At 44.3% G+C, this 16,192-nt stretch overlaps 1 protein-coding gene across 1 annotated transcript in view; it reads left to right on the top strand.

Moving 5' to 3' along the window:
• Positions 1-2,928: 2,928 nt before the first annotated feature.
• Positions 2,929-16,192, top strand: part of ARPP21 (cAMP regulated phosphoprotein 21) — a 381,834-nt gene continuing 368,570 nt past the window's right edge. Inside the window, exon 1 of the mRNA XM_053262075.1 lies at positions 2,929-3,062. The gene's annotated coding sequence lies outside the window, so the exon portion shown is untranslated. The remainder of the gene's footprint in view (positions 3,063-16,192) is intronic.

Raw genomic sequence — 16,192 nt, 5'->3', positions numbered from 1 at the left:
ATTTCTTCCAGTTACCCTTGCCAGTGTTGGGAGTTTTATTTTCCTAACAACCTGTTGATCTGCTTTCAAGCTTTTTGAAGCATATCCAGAGCCAAAATGTGTAGGGCTTAGAGAAAGATTTAAGAACTCCAAATGGCAGCATTATTCAAAACCTGTAGGAGACACAGAGGCTATTCACACGATGGGAGAACCACTGAGCTTGGCTGTGAGCCCGGTGGTTCTTAAGCGGGTGATGCGTTTAAGTAGCCCTACCCTTAAACCGGGTTTGCGGAGCAAGTGCTCCGCAAACTCAGTTTTTCTAATCGTGTGTTGCCGCGGTGCGGCTCTGTGCTGTGGCAACTCATGAGTAGACCCCCGACCAGGAGGCTCAAAAGCAGAGGTCCCTCCAGCATGCCCTGTGTGCTCGCCCAGGGCTGCCCAGGGAGGGTGGAGTGCCATGTGCGAGGCGAGCAGGCCAAGCCCACTCTCCCCACCAAACCCTCCTCGGCTCCTCACACTGCTATGCTGGAGAGCCTCTCTGTGTTTCCATGCTTGTTTTTGTAAATGAAAATAGCAGCTGCATGGGGAAATCTGGATTTTGTCACTCAACAGGTGCTGTTTGGCACCAATAGGAACTTATTTCCTGGGGCAAATAACAGCTGTGGAAGCCCAATCTTCATTGGAACCATGGTGTGGCAAAATTTAATGCCATTTCTCCCCTCTTCGGAGCCCAACTTCGATCATTCCTCACACTTACTATTTATAGTTAAAAACACACAAACACAGAAATGCTGAGCATACATGTCACAATAGGTAATTTGAACCTAATAGGCCGTGTGTCCTGGGTGAGTACAGGAACTGGATAGTTCCCTAGAGCCTTCAGATTCAGCTTTGTCCTAGTGTGTATTGTTGCCAGTAAACCATATTTCAGGGTAGCCCAGAGAGCACCTCTTCATTTCAGTGTCTCAATCAAACTGGATCATGGGCTCATGATCTTGGTACCCACTTTACCCTGCCTAGTCAAGGGACTGGGCTCCAAACGGGTTGATAAGCACAGGCTGCACTGGCAGTGTGTCTTCAGGTCTAGCAGCTAACAAGACTGAAAAGGAGACTCCAACCTCTTTGATAATGAGGCATGCCAGGCTATTCAGACCCTACTTCAAAGGTAAACTCACTGACGGCGGGGGGGGGGGGAGTCTCCTCATCCAAGAGAGATAACAGTAAAGCACTCTTCAGGAGTAACTGAGGTAAGTGGCAGATTTCCCAAACCTGTCATGAATTAACAAATTGGCTGGCAAGGACCAAGTGGAGAGGCTCATAAAAACTACAGATGTGTAATCTTTTTACACCTAAGACATCCTGATCTTAAGATAGTCAACCAAGCACAGCTCTATTCACCATGTACACCACATTTGCATAGTTTTCTCTTGCCTTTGTTGGGCAAGCTACACTCAGAGGGATTAAGTGCAAGTGGCAATGAACTTCTTTGTCTTTCGTCAAATCTGCCACCCTCTGGTAGGCAGAATGGCTTGGAAAATGCCTCAGGGCATGTTTTGAGTTATATCTACCTCTGGCCAAAGCCCATGGCCCCAGAATCTGTTTGGATCACTTTCTTACTCACACACATGTGAGTTGTAGCCCTTCACTCCTCTCTCCTCTTCTCCGCCTTCCTGCCTGTTACCCGTGTGGAGGCTTCTCCACCAACGTGCAACCAATGAACCAACTTATCTGAAAAGGCTATGTAAATTAACCTCTTGCCCTTCTATGTCTCCTCGTCACTCCTCTGCCTCCCTGCCCATTTTCCAAGCACCTTTCATAGCAAGCCTAAGCCACGCTCTGACCTAAGAGCCTGAGCCAACCTGATTCACTCTTAATTAGGACTTTAGCTCAATTATTTCCAGTAAGATTCTCAGCCAAGGTTGATTGCATTGCCCAACCAAGCCTTTGTCTTCTGTATCTCCACTTTATCCTTAATAAAGCCTTGGAACTGTATTCCTGTCTCCTCATTTTTCCAATACATCAAAATTTGCTCAGATTGATACAGGAACCAAATTTCTCCCTAAAATCAAGCTAATTTCCCACTTTGTAGCTAAGCTACAAACTTAGTTAAGGTGTCTAGCCAGCACCTCAGGGCAGTTCTGGTGACAATATCTGCCAGCCTTTTCCATCTGTGTGTGGTGATGGTGGTGGTTCACAGTTCTGTTTGAGCTGTGATTAATGTCCATGTTTTGGCCAAAAAAAGAGAGAAAAAGATAAAATTCCAAGGTGTAGTTGAAAATATGAGAGAGATTTCTGGGAGATAGAGAACTTCCAGAAAACTGGACAATTTTTTTTTTTTGAGCACTCATCAAGAAGGCTTGTACATAGTGAGCTGGTTCTGAACCTGGCCAGATGGCAGTCATTGCAAATGTAGACCATTTGTATCTTGATAATACAACTATTGCAAGTCAAAACAACATGGATATAATTTGTCTGTTCTGAAAGACTTTTAATTCTGCTATTATTCTTATTTAAGGTGCTGCTGTGTTTTTAGATTTCTGCCTATTTATTTTCATATTGTAATTTTTATTCTGTAAGCCACTTAGACGTTCTTAAATTAAAAGAGTGCTTGGTTGGTTGGTTGGTTGGTTGGTTGAATGAATGAATGAGTGAGTGAATGAATGAAACACATAAATAAATGGAAATCTGTGTACATATCTCTATATGCTTCTCTGTGTGCAGCCATCTGACACTGATTTCCCCACTTTTTCAACCAGACATTTCATTGGTTAATATTAGCTGAACAGCTGATTGTCAAATGTGTACAACTGACAACAGGTGCTAGATCAACACAGCGCCTGGAATCTGGCAAGGCCTGATGTTGCCACTTTGGCACAGGCTCTCACTATTATATCGGGAAGGGCCTTTGCGATTTTGCTGTAGTGTCCCACGTCTTACATTGCTGTCTCAGCTGATGAAGAAACACATGCTATTGATGGTGCTTGCTGAAAGGCAGTCAGCGGGGAAAGGGAAGTGGTCACTGGACTGACTTTTGGAAACCAACAACATTTTCTTAATGGGGCTGTTGCTGTCTTCTTGGAACGGTAAGGAGCCTGTTGTTAATGGACAACTGGAATGCATGTTATACTGTGCTAGCCTTGGAAAGAGGAGTTGAAGGAGAAATATCAGATAGGAACGGTGGAATGATTTCAATACAGATTCTTGTGCAGTAGCATATGGAATTCAGTTTAATCTTCATAAAGCCATAGTACCATGGCTCTTCATTTGCTGTCAGTTAGGCTGCTTATTATGGTTTCAACGTTAAATGAGTTGTCTTGTTTTAGAGTGCTGCATTATTTTTTTCCATTCCAGTGATTCCTATGTTGTAATCACTCATTTAATTATCACTGGGGAAATATACAATTTTAAAAAGAAATCAAACCCAGTGACTGAACTACAGGGAAGTAGAATTGTCATTGTTTTGGTTTCAAGGCATCTGTCTTTTCAACACTAAATGCCTTAAAACCTTTCAGCCACTTAACATTTCTCACTTCTGTGAGGACTCTTGAAAGCTCCGTGCAGTGAAAGTAGAAATCATGTTGTAGGTAGGATGTTCAGTGAGGATAAACATTAAGAGGAAAGAGGGGCATCAGCATGCCCCCTTAGATTATCTGTGGAGAGAGTGTGTGTGTGTGTGTGTGTGTGTGTGTGTGTGTGTGTGTGTGTGAGAGAGAGAGAGAGAGAGAGAGAGAGAGAGAGAGAGAGAGAAAACTGAGCTGCAATTCTTAACTAGGGAAGGATGAGATTCCTTTTGTTGCAGTATGCATATTTCATTGATTGAACTATATCCATTCGCTACTGGTGTGTCAGAAGAACTGCTTCACACTTGACATCTCATCACTGGATTACTCTGTGATTATTGTGAGTCAAAAGTGTGAAAAGTCTCCATTAATAATAAGCAGAACCCCTCCTCCAATCTGATTTTGAATGGCCCCTTTAAATCAGTTTAATTTAGAGGAAATCTGGTGGACGTTCTAAATTAATCCTATTTAAAGTCTGTCCTATTCCCAGCCTACAAGGCCTTTAAATCCCATTGCACTCCTAATGATGTCATTGTGAGCAAGCTCCCTCTGCTGACCACTTCACTTTTCCAAACTCACTGAAGCAGGTGGAGTGGGCTCCAGAGATCCTTGGTATTTTTATTTATTTTGTTGAACATACTTATATCCTATCTTTCACTGGTGAACCAACTGGCTTACACAATAATAAAGCAAAGAAGTATGCCAAACTATAAAACTATGAAAATGATACCACTAAAATAATGCAGCAGAATAAAACAGAATGGCTGATATCTGGATGAATGCCATAATAAACAAAGTGCAATAAACAAAGATGGACTCAAACAAGGTCAAGTAGCTGAGCAGATGTTCAGAGTTCCTCAGTCTCTTGCACTCAGTGAGCCCTTTCTCATTATAAGTGAGAAAGGGCTTGAGGTACGTGGGAAGGAAGACTGTAAATACCTCCCTCGCAGATGATTGACCCATCCATGCTGGGTATGTGGATTGCGCACCCACACAGATACCAGCTTTCCCTAGCCATGCAGAGGGTTGGGAGCCAGAGCACGTCACCTTGGCTGACAGAACACCTCTAATGCTCTGCGTGAGTGCATGGTGCATTATGGGGATTCCCCCAGTCACTGGGGACTCCCAGTGAGGTCCCAACCCCTGCACCTCCACACAGGGGGAAGCAACAGAGACTATGGGCATGTGGGATCATGTGTCCTGACCCTCCCAGATCCAGCAGTCAGATCATCTGCGGGGAAGGTGGGCTTCTGCTGCCTTCCCCACCGCCTGCCCCAAAGCCCTCTCATGTGATTGTGATGAAGGGCTCATTGTGTTAATTCAACATTGTTTCAATGTTTTAATTTTGTTTTAATTCATATTTTATTGTAAACCACCCAGAGACATAGGTTTTGGGTGGTATATAAATATGATAAATGGATAAATTACATATCACTATCACTATAGTCAAGCAATACTTTGAGGCGGGTCTCATAATCAGTGAGACCTGCCTCCAGAGGGTTTGCAGGGAGAGTGGGCTAAGCCTGCTCTACCCGCAGACTATCATTTGCCCTCCCCGGGCAGCCAGATCGGCTGCCTACATGACTGCCGGCTCCGTCATGGAGCTGGCGGGGGCTTGGGAGTTCAGTGGCTGCTCCCCCTCCCCCTGGGTGTTCTAGCATGCTCTGCACAGGTGCGTAGAGCCTGCTGGAGAGACCCCCGAGCCGGGATACTCCTGGGAGACTCCCGAGCTCTCGCTCCGCTAACCTGGGCTAAGGGGAGGGCTTCCTAAGCGGGTAACCCGCTGGGAGGCAACCGGGCTCACCTGTGAGCCTGGTGTTCCTCATGGTCTGCTAAAATTGGGCTAGGTTCCCCTAGCCCAATTTTAGCCGATCGTGAAAATAGCCTCTATGACTATAGTATCACTGTAGTCAACTTGTGATGTGCATCATTGTTAAGTAGCTTTAGGAGCAAGGGCTTCTCCCAGATAGGAACCTAATTGGAAAAGAATGGTCAGAAGGACATAATAAAAAAAGGAAACTTGGGGCAGATATCTACTCCCATGCAGCCTCATACCTGTCAGAAGTATATGAATAAGTGAGTAAGTTTCAAAACATGGTTGAAAGGAAAGACACCTTAAATGATTCAGAACAACACTGTGTTGGTCTGTGCTCCAGGTAGTACCAGGGCCTAAGATAAGGCTTTTATTAATGCCAAAGAAGGGCTTGAAAGGTGCAATCCAAAAAAGAAGACTTGTAGACTTACTTAGGGGCTATTCACATGGTTGTAGAAAACGGGGCTAACCTCCGCTAGCCCGATTTTCTACAATCGTGAGAACCACCAGGCTCGGCTGCGAGCCCGGTGGTTCTTGAGCAGGTAGCCCGCCCCTTAAACCAGTTTGTGGAGCCCCTTAAACCCAATTTTTAATCATGAGTAGCTGTGGTGCAACTCCACATCATGGTTACTCATAAGTAGACCCCCGGCAGGAGGCTGAAAAGACTGCACTCATGCAGGGCATACTGGTGCTTCCGGGGGCTGCACAGCCCCCGAACTCCCCAGCCCCTGCCGGCTCCTTCATGGAGCTGGGCGGCAATTGTGTGGGCGGCCGATCCAGCCACCCAGGGCTCCTGCCCTGATTGTCTGCGGGGTGAGCGGGATTAGCAGAGCGGGTAACCCAGCAGAGATCTTCACTCAAATGGGACCTTTGGGGAAAATGTAGAGATGTTCCACTCCTGTGGAGACAGCTTTTCAGCTATTTTGGAAAATAAGAACCTTGGCACAAGAGTGTATCATACTGGGAAATAATAGACAATGAGGCTCTTCACACGATTAGTGTGAAGAGCCTCTAGGGGGTTTTCGGGGAGAGTGGGCTTAACCCTCTCTCCTCGCAGACGAGCAGACAGTCTGCTCTAGGAAGCCGCAGCAGTGCCCACACGACTGCCGGCTCTGTCACAGAGCTGGCCAGGGCTGGGGAGTTTGGGGGCCACACAGCCCCCAGAAGATCCAGCATGCCCTGCATGAGTGGGCAGAACATGCTGGAGAGACCCCCAAGCCAGGAGACTGCTTTTCAGCCTCCCAGTTGGGGGTCTCCTTGTGAGTAGCCACGGCGTGGAGCTGTGCTGCAGCTACTCACAATCAGAAAGCCCGGGTTTGCGGAGCGCTCGCTTCGCAAACCCAGGCTTTAGGAAGGGCTACTTGAGCGGGTTACCCGCTCTTAAACCACCGGGCTCACCTGCGATCCCAGTGGTTTACACGGTCAACAAAAATCGGGCTGGGCAATCCTAGCCCGATTTTTGTTGATCGTGAGAATAGCCCCACCTTTATGTTACCCTCATTATCCTTGGACAACACTGCATTCCAGGGCAGTATAGCAATAGCACTTACATTTATATACCGCTCTATAGCCGGAGCTCTCTAAGCGGTTTACAATGATTTAGCATATTGCCCCCAACATTCTGGGTACTCATTTTACCGACCTCGGAAGGATGGAAGGCTGAGTCAACCTTGAGCCCCTGGTCAGGATTGAACTTGTAACCTTCTGGTTACAGGGCGGCAGTTTTACCACTGCGCCACCAGGGGCTCTTATGGGTTTTCAACATGGCACCTGCCATAAGATGGCTATGCCAAGGAGCCCAGCCCTGCCCCTACAGGTGGTAACACCAATACAGTTGTTACACAAAGAATGGACTTCCAAACCAAAAACAAAACTGAAGAATGAATCCTGAAATGAGTGTTAATACAACTGAATGATTACACCACAAACGAAATGTTCAGTAATAAAAATAAATGGTGTGGGTCCCAAAACAAAAAACCTCCACACACTCACAGTACTCATAGTGGAAGAGCCAGTCATTACGATCACAGGTTTATGATGGATGTGTTGACTGCATAGTGATTTATCTGCCTGATACAAACACTGCAAACATTATGCACTGTCTAGATAAGGAATGTGGAGGTATAGTCAGTAGTCATGTTACACTTTGGACATATAGTTGTGATACCTGGGAGAGAGAATATTAGGTAGCTAATTTCTTGGTAAGATGTGAAGAAGAGGAACTCCAGGATAATATTTTCTGAAATGTGACCTGTTCTAGGCATGGGGCCAGCTAGAGAGGAACTGCTGTGAGGTCTCAAAGCTGCTGGTAATTTGTATGTAAAGTGCAAAGTGATGCACATTAGGGGAAAGAAAGACTTTAACATCATGTGTACAGTGATGGGATCTGAATTGGCTGTGACTAACCAGGAAAAGGATCTTGGAGTCATGATGGATAGCTCAATGGAAAGATCAGCTCAGTATGAAGCACAGTGAAAAAGGCAAAGTAAATGTTGGGAATTATTAGGAAAATGAAATTGACAGCATCCTTTTAGTCTGCTGCAGTGCTTTTGTTTTTATGCTGCTCTGTTAGATTATGTGTTTCTTTTATTTTGTTCTGTTAGACTGTATTTGAACATGTGATTATGGTTATATATTTTCACCTCTTAAATGTGGAACAGCAAGTCATAAGTTTTTTTGAATAAATACATCAATGAAACAAAGACTTTGGAGAAATGTGTAGAGAGTTCTGGGCACCACATCTCAAAAAGGTGATGATCATGGCACTGGAAAGGGGACAGAAAACAGTAACTAAAATGATCAGAAGGTTGAAGCACCTTTGGCACAAAACTGCTGAGAATTCTTTGTTTAGAAAAAAAGATAACCAGGAGGGTACACGGTATAAGTTTATAAAATGATTAATTGTGTGGGAGAAGAGAGATTTTTCTGTCTTAGAATTTCAGGTCATTCAACAAAATTGATAAGCAGTAGATTCAGAAAAGTCAAGCACTATTTCAACCAAAGTATAGTTAACTATGAAATTCACTACCATATGATTTATTGCTTCCTTAGATAGTTTTCAAAATGGGCACTAGATCAATTCAGAGAGAACTGGTCTATCAAAAGCCAATAAGCATAATGTCTACATAGAGATTCCCTTATAGAGGTAGTATATCCTCCCACCCACCCACCCACAACACCAGATGTTGGGTATAGAGAATAGATGAGAGTTGTTGCTTTCATGTCCAACTGTGAAAGATCTCTCACTGGTTTTTAATATCTCTTTGAAGATTGTCATTAACTTTCAGCTGAAGCCATGCAGTCCTGAGCTTGACCCTAAAGAGACATGCAGATCTCACATGGGGATTGCCCAGGTCTTTCAGTCAAACCTGCAGAATGTCTTTAAGTATGTCCCTTTAGGTTTGCTCAAGGACTTCACAGCTTCAAGTCTGCGAAGCTGCTCCTAAGGAAACAGTTGATGTATTGGCGATACATCCATGTATTGTATGAACAATGTATTGACAGGGCCAATGTACTATCACAAGAGCATAACCTCTTCTTTTGAAATGACACTGGAATCTAAGCACAGCAATGATGGCTCTGCACCAGTATTTATTGGCACTGCTGCCTTAGTAGTTGCCAGAACCTCTGTGACACAATAGTGCCTGCTATAGGGCTTCCTGAGGTGGGCTGTGGACACTGAAGACCATTTTTGCAAAATCCTGGAGCAGGGCCTTAGTTTCAAGAGAGGTCACAGGGTTGTGTTCACACACACACACCCCACCCAAGAGAGCAGTTCACACAATTGGCATTAGGATAAGAGAAGTCTCCTGTCCTAATGCCAGTTGTGTGAACTGCTCTCTTGGTAGTTCTGTGGCTTCTGATTTTTTATCATGTGTCGGTTCAAAAATCTTTGAAACTGTGTTTGAAATTTTCTATCACGTATCAGTTCAACAAGGTTGGAGACACGGAGTTTGGTTGTGAGCCAGGCTTCAGCTGGGTAGGATGTTTTTTCTTCCTACCTCATCCTGAAGCTGTGCTCATCCTACCCAGCTGAAACATAGCTCATGATCCAGTTCCCCACCGCCAACCTTGTTTTTAACTGACACATGTGTCTGAACAAGCCTGTCTTGCCCATCTACCTGACAGGGCTTTGGGGTATGGGCCTCAGAAGTACCAAGAGGAGGGGGTTGTTCAGCACCCAAGTCCTCCTCTTTGGTGTCCAGGCTCTTTGCTACAGCCCCTCTCTGGAAGCCTCCATGTCTGCCTCATTACTGGCCCAGGCCCTCCTCATAAGCCTCTGTGTAGGCAGCAGAAGTCCAGACACCTCCCACCAAGCCCCCTAGCCCGCTTTATTAGGGCCCCTGTGGTGATTGGTCTCTGCTGTGCTCTTTCTCATCCTCTCCCAGCCCCTCCCTCTGATGGCCCCCTCCCAAATGAGGCGCATCGTTGACGTCAGCACAATGCCCCTCCTCTTCTCCCCTCTGGCTCAGGAGTCTCCCAACCCGATGCCTCTCTCCCTCTTTCCAGCTCTCTTGGCCAGCCAGGGAGCATGACTGCCACTCTGCCCTGGGGCTCAAGCTTAGCAGCCTGGTGTTGGCCCCACATGTTGCTGTGGTGGCCCCAAAGATGCCAGTAAAGCTGGCAGGTTATACCACCTGCAACATGATCAAAAATCAGGAGTGTGTAGCACTCTCAAAATAGTATAAGAGGCTTCCTAATGTTGATCATGTGAACCCTAACTCTATCTGCCTTGAGATTGTTTTAATGAAAGGCGGTATAGAAATCTAGCAATAAATAAAACTACCCTAATTGCTCTAGCAACGGTTAATTTTCAAGGGATATTCTTAAAAATCAGGAAGACAGGTGATGCTTTCCTATACAAAAATGGAAATAAATTTTTATTATTTATTATTTATTATTAAAACTTTTATACCACCCTTCCAAAAGGCTAAGGGCGGTTTACATTAAAACACCATTAAAATCAGTTAATAATTAAAACAAAAATTATAAAGCATAAAACAATGATTAACCATTAAAAATATCATAAAACAACAATTAAATAATCAGAACAATTTAAAAACAAGTATTAAAAAGCTGAGAAAGCCTGGTTGAAGAGATGTGTTTTCAGGTGTTTTCTGAAAATTGCCAGAGATGGGGAGGATCGTATCTCAGCAGGGAGCGCATTCCACAATATCGGGGCAGCAGCCGAGAAGGCCCATCTCTGTGTAGCCACCAAACGAGTTGGTGGCAACTGGAGATGGACCTCCTCAAGTGACCTCAACGGCCGGTGAGGCTCATAGCGAAGAAGACGCTCTCTTAAATACCTAGGGCCTAAGCCGTTTAGGGCTTTATAAGTTATAACGAGCACTTTGTATTTTGCCCGGAAACCTATTGGCAGCCAGTGTAACACCATCAACAAAGAAGTAATGTGGTCTCTCCGAGATGACCCAGAGACCAACCTGGCTGCCGCATTCTGAACCAACTGAAGTTTCCGGACTACGTACAAAGGCAGCCCCACGTAGAGCGCATTACAGAAGTCCAGTCTGGAGGTTACCAACAAATGTACCACTGTTTTGAGGTCACTGATCTCGAGAAACGGGCGCAGCTGGCGTATTAGCCAAAGCTGATAGAAAGCACCCCTGGCCACCGCCTCAACCTGAGAAACCAAGGAGAGACGTTGATCCAGAAGTACTCCCAGACTGCGAACCTGTTCCTTTTGGGGAAGTGTGACCCCATCTAGAACAGGTAGATCAAAATCGTCTCTAGAGTTCCGACCCCGCACAATAAGTACCTCCGTATTATCTGGATTCAGCTTCAGTTTATTCTCCCTCATCCAGCCCATTACTGCTTCCAGGCAGGCATTTAGGGAGGAGATGCCAACTCCTGAAGAAGTTGACATGGAGAAGTAGATCTGGTTGTCATCAGCATACTGGTAACACCCAGCTCCAAATCCCCTGATGATCTCTCCCAGCGGTTTCATGTAGATGTTAAAAAGCATTGGAGAGAGTATGGAGCCTTGAGGAACACCATACCTAAGCTCAGATTTTGAAGAGCAACAATCTCCAATCGACACCATCTGGAATCCGTCTGAGAGGTAGGTGCGGAACCACTGTAAAACAGTGCCTCCCACCCCCAACCCACTCAGAATGTTGTGCTTTTATTATAAAATTATTTCTTGTTTACACAGTCAGACAGGTGTTATTGACTGGTTTGTTTTATCCAGACATCGAGTCCTTCCCAAGGACCTGGGATGCCAGAATTTTATTGTCAATTGTTATAGATATCGTCGCAGAATATAGGCTGTTCCCAGTAAAGCTGCTTTTTGTAACTGGCTGATGGTGATTTCTGTGACCCCTATGGTGTTGAGGTGCTCTTCAAGGTCTTTTGGAATTGCACCCAGAGTGCCAATTACCACTGGGATTATTTGAGTCTTTTTCTGCCACAGCCATTCAATTTCAATTTGTAGATCTTTGTATTTGGTGATTTTTTTCTATTTCTTTTTCTTCTATTCTGCTATCCCCTGGTATTGCTATGTCGATTATTTTGACTTGTTTTTCTTTCTTCTCGACTACAGTTATATCTGGTGTATTGTGTGGCAGATGTTTGTCTGTTTGTAGTCGGAAGTCCCATAATATTTTTACATCTTCATTTTCTTCAACTTTTTCAATTTTATGGTCCCACCAATCTTTGGCTACAGGTAGCTTGTATTTTTTGCAGATGTTCCAGTGTGTCATCCCTGCTACTTTGTCATGCCTTTGTTTGTAGTCAGTCTGTGCAATCTTTTTTACAACAGCTGATTAGGTGGTCCACGGTTTCATCTGCTTCTTTACAAAGGCGGCACTTGCTGTTTGAGTTTTCGACTTTTGCTCTTACTGCATTTGTTCTTAGTGCCTGTTCTTGTGTAGCCAGTATTAAACCCTCTGTTTCTTTCTTCAAGTTGCCATTCTTAAGCCATTGCCAGGTCTTGGTGATGTCTGATTTTCCACTTATATTGTGCAAATATTGACCATGCAGTGGCTTCTTTTTCCATTTTTCTGCTCGGTTCTTGACTTGTTCTTTCTTGTAGGCCTGCTTTGTTTCATTGGTGTTGAATAGTTTCGCATTACTGACCATTTGAAGTGCATCTTCTGCACTGTCCTTGATATATTCTTCAAGGCCTCTTTTCTCCTCCTCTACTGTTTGATGGACTTGCAGCATTCCTCTTCCACCTGAGCTGCGAGGGAGGTATAGCCTATCGACATCACTGCAGGGGTGCAGAGCATGATTGATGGTCATGATTTTCCTGGTCTTACGATCTAGCGTCTCTAGCTCTGCCTGGGTCCAGTCTACTATTCCTGCAGTGTATCTGATAACAGGTATAGCCCAGGTGTTTATGGCTTGTATGGTGTTCCCACCATTGAGTTTGGACTTGAGGATTTTTCTAACTCTCCTGATGTATTCACTTCTCATTGTTCTTTTAACTTCATTGTGTGTGATGTTATCAGTCTGGAGAATGCCCAAGTATTTGTAAGGTTCTTTCTCTTCCAGGTTCTTGATCTTGCTTCTATTGGGCAGTTCTATTTCTTCTGTTTTTGTTATTTTCCCTCTGTTCATTATTAATGCAGCACACTTGTCTAGTCCAAACTCCATTGCTATATCGCTACTGAATATACGGACAGTGTTTAGCAGTGATTCGATTTCTGACTGGGACTTTCCATACAACTTCAGATCATCGATGTACAGCAGATGGTTGATTTTACTGGATGTTTTAGATGTTTGGTATCCGAGGCCTGTTTTGTTTAGTATTTGTGAAAGTGGGGTCATGGTGATTACAAACAACAGAGGGGATAGTGAGTCCCCTTGAAAATGCCTCTTCTAATGCTAACCTGTCCAATTGTCTCGCCATTGATTGTTAACTGTGTACTCCACATGCTCATTGCTTTTTAAATAAATATCTGAATGTTTTTGCTGACACCAGTTGTTTCTAAACATTTTAGTATCCATGTGTTAGGCAATGAATCGAAGGCTTTCTTGTAGTCAATCCATGCAACAGTTAGATTGGTTTTTCTTCTCTTGCAACTTTGTAAAATCATTTTGTCAATCAGCAGCTGGTCTTTTGTGCCTCTGGTGTTCGGGCAATTTCCTTTCTGTTCAACTGGAAGCTGTTTGTTAGTTAATAAGTGTTGCATCACTTCATCTGCTATTATTCCAGTTAATAATTTGAACATGGTTGGCAGACAGGTTATCGGTCTTTAATTACTTGGAACTGCACCTTTTGCTGGGTCATTCATGATGAGATGAGTTTTCCCAGTTGTTAGCCATTGTTCAATATCACCTCCTTGCAAAATGTGACTGTTTTGATAGTTGTTATTATTATTAATTCGATTTCTGTAATGTTATCACTTGGCCCTAATTTGGATGTACAAGATGATATAGAAACTCTGAGGATGCTAATTTTTTAAATTTTTTACATTTCTCTCTGTTGAACTTTTCAGAAGAAAATGTTGTGCTTCCTGGATGGAGTATTCCAAGCATGCTATTCAGAGAATTGCTTGCTTGGGTCCAAAGCCAGAGGGCATATCAAAACAAAGTTTGTATTACAAGCTCTTTCAAGCTTTCTTATTTGATTCAAGAGAGTCACTATGGTGTTTTTGTAACATTTATTTATAGTTTCAGTTTCAGAGAAAATTGATCTTTCAGTCATTATATAGTACATTACACTTTGTTGCATTATATAGTACATTACACTCATAACTTGCCCTGCCATCATCTTCTAAAAATGTCCTGAGTATTTAGCTTGTAATTATTCTGCAGCTTTTTATAAGAAAAAGCAATTGCAATTCTAAGCAGTACTGCTATTCCCACCCTTTGCTTCGATAAACACATTAGGTGGCTAAGGTAATTTTAATTTGGTGATAAGCAAAGAAGGGAAATATTATGGCTATATCCTTTGGTAATACAGTTGCTGATTAACACTTCGGGGAGGCTGGACTTGATATTGCCATTTTCAGCTGCATAGGGAAAAACAGGTATGTGGAAGCCGGCCCTTCGAGTCGCTGAACTTCCATGACAAGAAAACTGAGCCTTCTGAGACTGGAATATATTATTCACATATGGAACGGTTGCATTTATCTGCTTCCTTCCAGCTCTTTTGTTTGTGTTGCTTTTGTTCATTTGTTTTTTTGAAAATCTGGTGACATCTTTTTGTTCCATCTTTTTGGAACAAAGCAAGACGAGGACACAAGAGAGAATTAGGTGTGTATAAATAGAACAGGGGTTGGCAGACAGGATGAGGGACTGAAATCTGTGCAGAACTGGGCAGTTCTGGACAGGAGCTGAATCCACCCACTGGATTTGGCACATTCCACTTTATTCTGTCCTGTTCTGAACTTTATGTGAAGGCAGCAATGTTAACAGATTTAGGACTGCGGGGAAATTCTTGACTAACAAGCAAAAGGTTACCGGTTCAAATCCCCGCTGCTACTATATCAGGCAGCAGCAATATAGGAAGATGCTTAAAGGCATCATCTCATACTACACAAGAGGAGGCAATGGTAAACCTGTCCTGTATTCTATCAAAGAAAACCACAGGACTCTGTGGGCGCCAGGAGTTGAAATCGACTCGAGGGCACACTTTACCTTTACCCTGTTGCCAGTTTTATAGCTGCACACACGTTCTCCACTAATTGATATATTACAGGGGGACCTCGTTATCTACAGGGAGTTCCATTCCCACCAATTTCTATGGATGACGAAACTGCAGATAACGAGTCATTGAAGCTATTCCCATGAGCAGCGTACACTGAGCTAAGGGAGCCCAGCCTGGTTTTTGCTGCTTGTGCGCAGCTTATGGAACCCGCGGCTGAACTCAAGTTTGGGGCGCAAGCAGGCCCAAAAATGGGTTACTGGATTGTGTGTCTGCCATGGCTGCTTGCAGCTGCAGTGGACACACTCAGGGAGGGGCAGAGGGGGGAAAGGGGATCCCAGAAATGCACCGTGCACTCGCACAATGCATTACTGGGGCTCCAGGGGGTGGGACACTGTGCAGTAGCGCTTCCTGGCACCCGATCCCTGCAGCTGTCAAGTGAGGCAAGGGAGCACCACAGCCAAGCGGCCGCTTGTCTGGACAGGCAATCTGCCCACCCACCCCCGGACAAGGTGAGTGTGGTTGGTTGCTCATCTGCAAAGACTGTCGGGCAAACCCACTCTCCCTGCAGATGGAGCTGGAGCCCTTCTAATTTGATCGTGAGGAGAATTCTATTGAGTGAATGGGAATTGGGGGCTTAGGTTCCTGGAGGTGAAAAATGGTGAAAAACAGCAAAAACTGGTGGAAATAAGAGCAATAAAGTGGCATACCATGCTCTGCAGCTGGACAGCATCTAACCAGCAATGCCCCCCCAACCCCCCCCTCCAATTTGGGGGATTTTCCACCAGAAAGATTTTTTTAAAAAAACAGCCACAAAATGGCTCCTTTAAGCAAAATGGTGGCTGAAAATGACCCTGGAGGTTATTTCCAGCCACCTAGGAACTGCGGATACATGGATATTAACCCTTTGTTTTACCACATATACCATGGTCAGGTGCACATGGCCTGACCACAGATATGCAAATCCATGGGTGCTGGGACCGTGGAAGACCAGCTTCACCTGTATTCACTTTGCTACAACACTCTCTAAATGTTGTAGTTACCACCCTTCGTGACTTGTTTTGGCTTAATGTGGGGAATTTAACTCAACTTAGGGCAAATCAAATTGTTCATTGAGGTATTGGGAAAGCTAGCTATGGATAGGAAACACCCATGTTATAACACTCAGAAGAGCATCATGAAGTACAGAGACATTTCTTGAAAGCGAGGTTAGGTTTTATTGAAGAGCACAGA

This window comes from Hemicordylus capensis, chromosome 6 (genome assembly GCF_027244095.1).
Source record: "Hemicordylus capensis ecotype Gifberg chromosome 6, rHemCap1.1.pri, whole genome shotgun sequence".
Lineage (NCBI taxonomy): Eukaryota > Metazoa > Chordata > Lepidosauria > Squamata > Cordylidae > Hemicordylus > Hemicordylus capensis.
This window is presented reverse-complemented; position numbering and strand designations above follow the sequence as displayed.